Raw genomic sequence first — 8944 nt, forward strand, 5'->3', positions numbered from 1 at the left:
TAGGATTCTAGTGAGGAATAGTTGAATTCTAATTAGATGTAAGTTAAATGACCAAAGCTCTTCCCTGCTGCTGTCTTTCTGTTACTCATAGAAGACCAAGATATATGAACTACACTGGGAAAGCAATCATCACAATTTAAAAAATGTCAAGGTTCTTAATGGTGGAAATAAAATCATGTGTGAACATCCTCAATTCTGAATTTACAACTTTTTATCTCCATAAATTTCAGGAATCTCATTCTCCAAATAAGTAAAATTATTGTATTTGCTTTTTAGGCTAATTAGACACAAACACAGAAACTCAGTGGAGCATTTGTTACAGTCACAAGCATATAATCAAAGTATGTTGAATGTGGGTGGGGGCAGAGCAGGCCTCATGCAGAATTGAAACAAACACGGCTGCTGCCATATCCAGACACTAGGTGAGTCCCAGAGGGTGTCCCAATGGCTCAGGTGGCATAGAAGAAATATCTTCAGGAGAAATTGATTCAGTCTTTCAGGGAAGACAGAATGCAACTTTAGAACATGTATATATAGAGAAAAAAATAAAGAAGCTGGTTGGCATTGAAGGACCTTGCTAAGAAGGACTCTCACAAGCTAGGATATTGTAAAAATGAAGTAGAAAAGATAATAGAAGAAATACTTTGCAAAGCAACTGAGCATGAAACAGGAAATGGAAATTATAAAAAAAATTAGGAATTGCTACAATTGAAGTATTTTTACCTCTAAGACTATGAAAAGATAGAAAAACTTTTTGGAGACCTGCTTGTACATCACTGGCAGAGAACTGAGGCCTAAAATAGCTGAAACCTTGGATTTCAAAAAAATTATATCAAAATTATCAGAAATAAAATTTGAAATAGCTTTAACTCAGGAAAACACTGGAAGCACAGGGAGTGATGTAACATAAACATAAAAACTATGGTGTTTGAACTAAAACAGTCCGAAGAAGATGGTGAGAAAAGTCTTCCAGGTTGAAGAAGAACAAAATGAAGCCAACCTAAAAGAAAAAAGACTTCTAGGGACTGAGAGAAAATTACAGATATTAGTAGAGAGAATTGAAGTGGTGGTGGATCCAGAAACTGCACAGAGCTAACCAGAGAGACAGAGCAGAGTTACTCGATCAGAAAAAAAGCCCTTATGTTCTTATGTTAGCTGTAGGTTATTATGTGAAGGGTAGAGTTTTCCTGTAAAGAAAAGAATATTGAAGACCCTTGCCATGTCTGTTCTCTATGTCACCACCTATTTCCTAAGTGATGTGGAGAGCTGATGGATACAGTGCATAACTGTATAGTGCACCAGCTGGATATACTATGGTGTTAATTCTGCTTGGAACAGCTAGAATGCCTTGATGATACAGAAAAACAGTTTAACTTGGCTCAGAAATGCTTTAAAAATTGCTATGGGAAAAATCATCAGACACTAGTCCACATAAAAGGAAATTGTGGGAAAGAGAAGTTACTGCTTTTTTAAGATTCTACTAGCTTCAAGGTACATGAAATTATTACAGTGGAGATAGTGAAGAGGCTTTTAAGTATCTTGAGAAGGCCTGTCCACACTTGAAAAAGTTATCTAGCAATCCATCAAAAATTCACAATTTATTGTAGTTGGGATTTAATATTTAGGAAGCTTGGTTTAGCCTAGAGGGCCTTGTGATGAGAACATGGGTCTGGTGGCCATTCATATTATCAGCCACCAAGGGGATGTGGTCCAAATAAGGAAAGACAAAGAAAAGAAGAAAAGACATAGCCTGGAGAACATAAACTCTTTGAAAGGAATGGGTTGCTCACTTATATAGCCAAGCAAGGTCATCCATCAGGCCAGTGGAAAACTAGGAGAATTTTCTCTGTGATCTTAGATGTTAATGGTTAATGATTCAGGTCCTGAAAACAACAGCCATCATGGAAGTCCTCTGGAAAATATTGACCAACTGGTGTACATGGGCTTTCACAAGACAGTGTAATAATGAAATTCTAATTTTGACAGCTGTATTTTGAAGTCCAAAAATCTCCAAATATTTTTTCCTTATTTCATGTTCCATTTAAAAAATATTAATTTGTCTAGTCATTTCACAGTAGTTCTGTATTATATGTTTAAATTTGCCATCTTAAGAAACAGTAAAATTTCTCTCAAAAAAGCTGTTTCTCTCTCTTAAAATCCATGCCTTAAATTCTGTTATATATGGCAAACCTTTGCAGTATGTCAAGCCAAACGATGGTTTTAAAAATATGAATATTTTGTGAGAAATAAAAATGCAAATAATATTTGAATGAAATTATGATTATATCAAATGGATAAAGATATTCAAATGTAAACAGTTGTTCATCTAGTTGCTACATTGGCACTAAAAATGTATAATTTGTATTTGCCTCTGAATGTCAGTGTTTAGTAACTATAATAAATTACTATAACTTAATTCTCCATTTCCAATTTATGGTGACAAGTAAAACATAGAATATAATTCCTGTAATTTTGTTTCACTCATCTATGTATGTATTTTGATTCTTTGAATTGATAATATTTTTAAATAATCAGAAAAATATATTAAATAATAGGAAAAGATCTTAAGAAAAATATTTTTCATTTGATCTCCAGAACTTGATTATTAGCAATATTATGCTTTTAGCTCACTATGCAAGATGGGATTTTAAGAATTATTATTGTAATATACACAGGTAGTGTATATGTGGGATTTAAAGCTACTCAATTGTGTGAAAGTTGCAACAATGTATGGAATACATTGTTTTGTATTAGTTATGTTATACTTGAGGTTGAAATTTAGTTTTGCCCACTGAAGTCTGTTTCCTTAATAATGTACTTGAGCCATAGTAACATATTGAGTGCTTTAAAATCTAAACAACTGGAATGAATTTATTCCTATGACAGAATATACTCATAAATTTAGCAGGTGTTTCAAAATTCTGTAAGCTCCTTAATCACTGACTGCCAACCCCCACCATCAGTTTTCCCCCAATCAACTCCAAGGCCCCTTTTGCTGACCCCTTACTGTATTATGCCATGTTGTGCTATGGTCTTATCTAGGTATTGACTAGAAAGGATAACCTCAGAGGTTATAGAGGAAAATGAATCATAGATACTAGGATTTTGAATATAGGAGTAGACTATCATGGCAGATAGAGAAAGGCAAGATGAGTAGATACTGTGAATAGATCTCTTTAATCTTTTTTGAGAATATCTCTCCACCTGTCTCTCTCTGATCACTCCTTCCTCTTCTTTTCCACTCACACTCACAAAGAATCGCCACCAGAGCATCCTCTACTACCATTCTGGGTTATTACTAGGCTCTTGTTCATTTTAGGGCCTTTATTAAGAGGTTGTCATTGAGTTTCTATTTAAAATTTCTTTCTGAAAGCTACAGCATGACCTTTAAAATTTTTGTTTCATTTTCTAAATAATGAATGGGAAATAAAAATATTTTATGCTCTGAACAACTCTCTCTAAGTCATAAAATCTGTATATAAAAAGTTATCATTTGTCCTTATGGCAATAACAAGATTTAATACAATTTGGCTGGGCATACAAGCAATTCTGGGCATTTCCTTATAGAGGTTTTAGATAATTTCAGCTGTATTCCACATGTCCTTCATCCTTCTTTGGGGACTAGTAGGCTAGCCCAAGGGTATTTTTCTTTTGGAGTTGGCTGTATCATAGGATAGAAATCCCAACTGCACATGCACTTTTCTAGCCATTTGACAACTTATATGTACTTTCATTGAATTAGTTAATAAGCCGGTCATTTGCCAAAGTCAAAGTCAAGGGGTGGAAAAATATATTCAACATTTTAAATGGCACAAACTGCAAAGTCAACTAACAAAGACTATAGCTACATGGCTAAAAGAATGAGGGCATTAATATAATCTATCACAGTACTCAAACATCATCTTGCTGTCATTTTGAAGGAAAGAATTTTGAGACTCATTTATGATTTTAAAAAAAGATTTTGGCCTAGTCATTCTGAAAGTTTTAAGTTTCCTGGAAGACCCTCCAAATTTTCATCTCTACCTAATTTCTATGCATGCTCCAAAATACAATTTATTTCCAATATAATATTCTCTATAATATGATCACTTTTTTACTAAGATCTTCCATGCATCATTTCACCTTGCTTTCAAGGGAGGCCATGGTGAAACTCAGAGCAGAAATAGATATTGTATTAAAGCTACAGATTGGTTTGGGAACAGCTGATGGTGTTCTTGAGTTCAGCTATGTCTCTCTTGATTTTCTGCCTGATAAATAATCTGGTTATTTCTGATAGAGAGGTGTTGAAGTCTCAGCTATGACAGTAGATTTCATCTGTTTCACATTGCAGTTTTATTAATTTTTGCCTCATAAAGTCTGACACCCTGTTGTTAGGCACACACACATTAAGGATTTTTATGTCTTTTGGAGTATTCACTGTGTTATCATTAAATAATGCCTTTCTTTATCTCTAATAACTCTCTTTGCTTTGAAGTTTGCTCTGAAATTAATATGGCTACTCCTGCTTTCTTTACATTAGTGTTAGCAATGGTATATTTTTCTTCATCCATTTACTTTCAATCTATATGTGTATATGTATTTAAAGTGGGTAGGGATACATATTTCACAAAAACATAATGAGTTGATATGGAAAAAAACTTAATCCTATACCTGATTTTTTCCCTCTAGTGTTCAGTAGGTGGAAAAATATTTGGGAGTAGAAGATGGACAAAGCCTTCTTCCTTCTAACCACAGGGGAACCAATAATAATTTGGCAACAGATTGATTCTAAAAGGTTAACAATCTTCCTGTAACTAAATGAGAAAAGAAGAAAGTGGTAGAACACAAGATCAATTGGTAAAAGAGGCCCAGATACTACACATTATATATTCATAGGTTTTGGCCAAAAGAGCAGATGACCTGTATTTAATTCTGTGTATAACAGTAAGCCCATGGAGGGTTTTAAGCAAAGTAATAACATACCTGGCTACCTTTTGAAAGGAACATACTGGCTGCTCTTTTGAGAAAAGACTAATGAGGCAACAGACAACCTGGAAGGCCAGTCTGGAAGCTTCTGGATATCTCAGCAACTGTAATTGGTGGAAAGGGCACGGGTGGTGTTAAAGAACACAATATTCATGATAGTTGTTAAAGAACGATAAGGCAGACTTTATTCAAGGCAGACTACTATAGTGAGCTCTTGTAGTAGGGGTGATGGATTGGGCTCAATTCTGAATAAAACAAGGAAAACTGGGAATTTATAGCCAAGGAGCAGGGTGGGGTTTAGTGGATAGAAAATTAAGAGAAAACATCAGGGACAAGGGGTTTTTGGCTTAACTGACCCAACAGGATTCTTGCTGAAGCAGGCCACCTGGGGGCTAGTGGAGGATGAGGAATCCAATCACATGTAAAGGGTGATCAGATACCGATGAGAGATCCTGGTTAAACTGACTTACAGGGATTCTTGCTACACTGGGCTGCCGAGGAACTCAAGAATCAGGCCTAGGAGAGCTCCAGAAAGTCTGCTTAGACTTTGGTCAAGGGAGAGTCTTTGTCCGTACTAACAAATGAGATAGTAAGAAATAATATTCTGGATATGTGTCAAAGCTGGAGTCCACAGAATTTTTTGAGAAATTGGTCATAGGGTATAAAAGAAGAGTTATGTTCCTGGGATTTTTGGCCCAAGTAACTGGTAGCATGTAATTGCCATTTACTGTGGGCTTGGGTACATGGGATTATTATTATTATTATATATCTCGATACTGACATTCTGTATTTAGAAAATACATTTGGAAGTAAAAAAAAAAATTGAGTGGTATTGAAAATTACCAACTAAGAAGTTTTAAATGTTGAAAGAAGTGTCAATGGCTTTTCTCCTTTAATCTGTGTTTCCCTTTCTCAGGCAGCACCACAGAATACTTTATGTCATAGGTTAGTTTAGATCTTCATTACTGAGTTGTTGTCCTGTCTGCATGTGATGGATGCTATATCCCATTAAACTGTAGTATTGGATGGCACAGGATAAGATCATCCCAGGGAATCTTATGTATTTATCCATAGTCCTTTGTTTTCCTATTGTTTTTCAGATGTTATATTTTCTCCTTGAGAGTGAGGCTTAATTATTAGGCAGTAGAAATTCATTACCTATTCATTCAGAGGCATTTGTTGCTTAAAATGATTTCCAGTGCAAGGAAAACTTCTTATATTATCTCATGTACATAATTATTCTTTTGCTGTCAGACTAGTGGACAAGCGGTCTTGGATCACAGGAGTGAACTGTACGTTCTAAAGTAGGTCACGGATATGATAGTGATTCCCACTTCCTTCCGTCTGGATTCATGTGTTGTCTGTGAAGAAAAGTGATACTCTATATTATTCAGTTGCTGTATTTTTTTTTTTTAGGATAAGAAATAAAGCTTGCAAGTTGTCACCCAGTTGAGGTATTAAATATGTTTTGTATTCATTCCAGTGTGTTCTAGAATAGCTGCTTCTGAAAGATGAAGTACATGTTAAGAGCACTGAATCCCATGAACAGTAGTATACAACTTTATATATTTAACTTTAAAAACCATTTTTTAGTCATAAGCATTATTGTGGGTTCAGTCATGACATTATATAATAACACATTCAGTAAATTTACTTGAGATAATGCTAACTAAAATGTGGTGTGCAAAACAGTATTTTCACATAGTGTTTTTTCCATAACGGAAAATATTCAGTGTAAACAATAAAAATTGTCACCATATTAGCTGAATGCCTGAGGGTATGGTGACATAGGATTTGTTCAAGTCACTGGCAAATTATTTAGTTACAGCTTTTAATCAGGTCAGCCTGGATGAACAGAAGTCCGTGTTGGGCTTTACATAAGGTTTGCCCCTGCCACCACCATCACTTGGTTCATTAACCCCTTTGGGAGAACTGGGTGTGGTGCAGTAAAAGGCTATTTGACATCCACAGGCTTCTCCACAGCTGAAGCCTTTTTTTGAGCGTTCACACAGGACAAAGGTATCTTACTCCTGTAACATTTGAAGCAGACGATTTACTATACTTTTTCCCAAAGCTCATCATTAGAACTCCAATCTTACCTTTCCCAACTCACTTAAAATACAGGCAAACTATTGGACCCAAATGTTAGAGATCCTTACTGCTAGCTTCCTTCTTTCTCAGAAGGGACGCAGTTAGATAAATCTTCAGCCCATGAGGATATCTCTTGAGCTTTAATACCAAAATATTGCATTCTTTGCTCATGTGAAAAAATTTTATAGGTCTATATTGAAAATAAACCCAGTATTTTTTCTGTGTCAGTATACAGAGAATGTCCATGAAACCATAATTGTAAATTGAGAGAAGAATGGGAGGGTAGGTATTTTAGACTAATGAGCTGTATGCCGATACAACCTATTTGCTTCTTTAAAACATATTTGAACATGGCCCCATCTCTAATGCTCAGTCACGAATATTGCTGAGGATGCCTGTCTTTAAGTATCAGACAATTCCAAGTCTTGCTGCACACTCAAATGGTATGATCACATACGTAAAACTCATGCTCAGAGTAAAGCATTCAATTTATATCGGTACCCAGAAAAGCTATGAGCAACTCTCTAACGAACTTAAAAAAAAAAGATCTACCTTTTTTGTTTTCCTGCAAAGAGTTCATGAATTTGCTCCAAAACTCTAGGACAGTCTACTTTGGATCTTTTGTGAGTTTCAGGAGATTTAAAAGGAATCCTGCTTGCCATATAATTGTCGGGGCCATGAACTTGTGAAAACCAGGTGTGCCCTAATTCAAGGGCACCATACACGTTTTAATCATCTTTGAATGTGGTTCCTAGACTTGTACCATGAATGTAGCTATGTACCCTGAACACTGTTGCCTTAAGTGCTTAAGTAGGAGAGCTGAGTGTGCCACAGACTGGAGCAGATGGCGTCTTTTGCTTGCTCTAGATGCCGTATAAGAAATTTCCCAGGTTTCCCAATATACACTTCTGGGTAGCACAGTCAAATGTCATATATGTTGTCTTCAAATTCCCAAATATGCCATTGGTCTTATGTATCTTTGCAGTAATAACAGATGCAGAGGGTGGCCCTTTATACTTTACCCTGGAAAATTTAATATAATATATGCCAAGATCACTAGACCTCCAAGACATCACTGAATTGGGTAGCTAATTTTTTTTTTAATTCATTTATAACTTGGGATATTTGGTGTCTGTTGATTTCAGCTTTCCAAGTATTAGCAGAATGATGTCACAACATAATTGACAGGATGATATCCTGTGGTACGGTGGGTCAGGGTCCCTGTGAACTAAGTCAGGCAGCTGACTATGGGCTGGGTGCTCATATCGCTGGCAAGTGACAGTGCTCAGTTTTGGGTAGTCTCTGCTTATTAGGATAGGTACAGAAGGATGTTCTGGATGAAAAGCACCTATCAATCAAGGACTGTGTTAATTTCCTTAGTGAAAGTAGACATCTGAATTAGGCTTCAGGTGAAATTAGAATGAATTGATTAAAGTTATAATAAACTTAATGTATTTCTAAAAACATATATGTATCCTGTTTAGCCAAACAGAAGGGTTACATGGGGATGAGATAGGAGTCACCACATTCCCATGGACTTCCAAGACTCAGTACTAATAATGTTTGTGATGACCCCCTGAATGTGCTGTTGCTTTTGGTTTACTGTTTTAGGGAAAAAAAAAGAGTACAGTTCTAGTTCTAGTGGATTTCACTAGATTCTTCCTAACTTAAATGCTGTCATTTGTGAATAATAATTTCAATCTCAGGAACTGGAGATTGAATAGCCCATCATGCCACTTACATGTCATAAAATTCCATTTATCACCTGGTATCTATAAGCCTTCTCTCATCAGCAGACAGCAGTGTTGTGTTGTTCTGGACCACAAAAATTAACATTAGCTTAGAGCCAGTGTCTAATTCTGGCTGTTTCCCTTTCAGCAGTGAGTAA

The 8944-nt window shown here is 35.8% G+C and overlaps 1 pseudogene; it reads left to right on the forward strand.

Moving 5' to 3' along the window:
- Positions 1–444: 444 nt before the first annotated feature.
- LOC118916563 (NEDD8 ultimate buster 1-like) lies at positions 445–1963 on the forward strand (annotated as a pseudogene).
- The last annotated feature ends 6981 nt before the right edge of the window (positions 1964–8944 follow it).

This window comes from Manis pentadactyla, chromosome 17, assembly GCF_030020395.1.
Source record: "Manis pentadactyla isolate mManPen7 chromosome 17, mManPen7.hap1, whole genome shotgun sequence".
Classification (NCBI taxonomy): Eukaryota; Metazoa; Chordata; class Mammalia; order Pholidota; family Manidae; genus Manis; species Manis pentadactyla.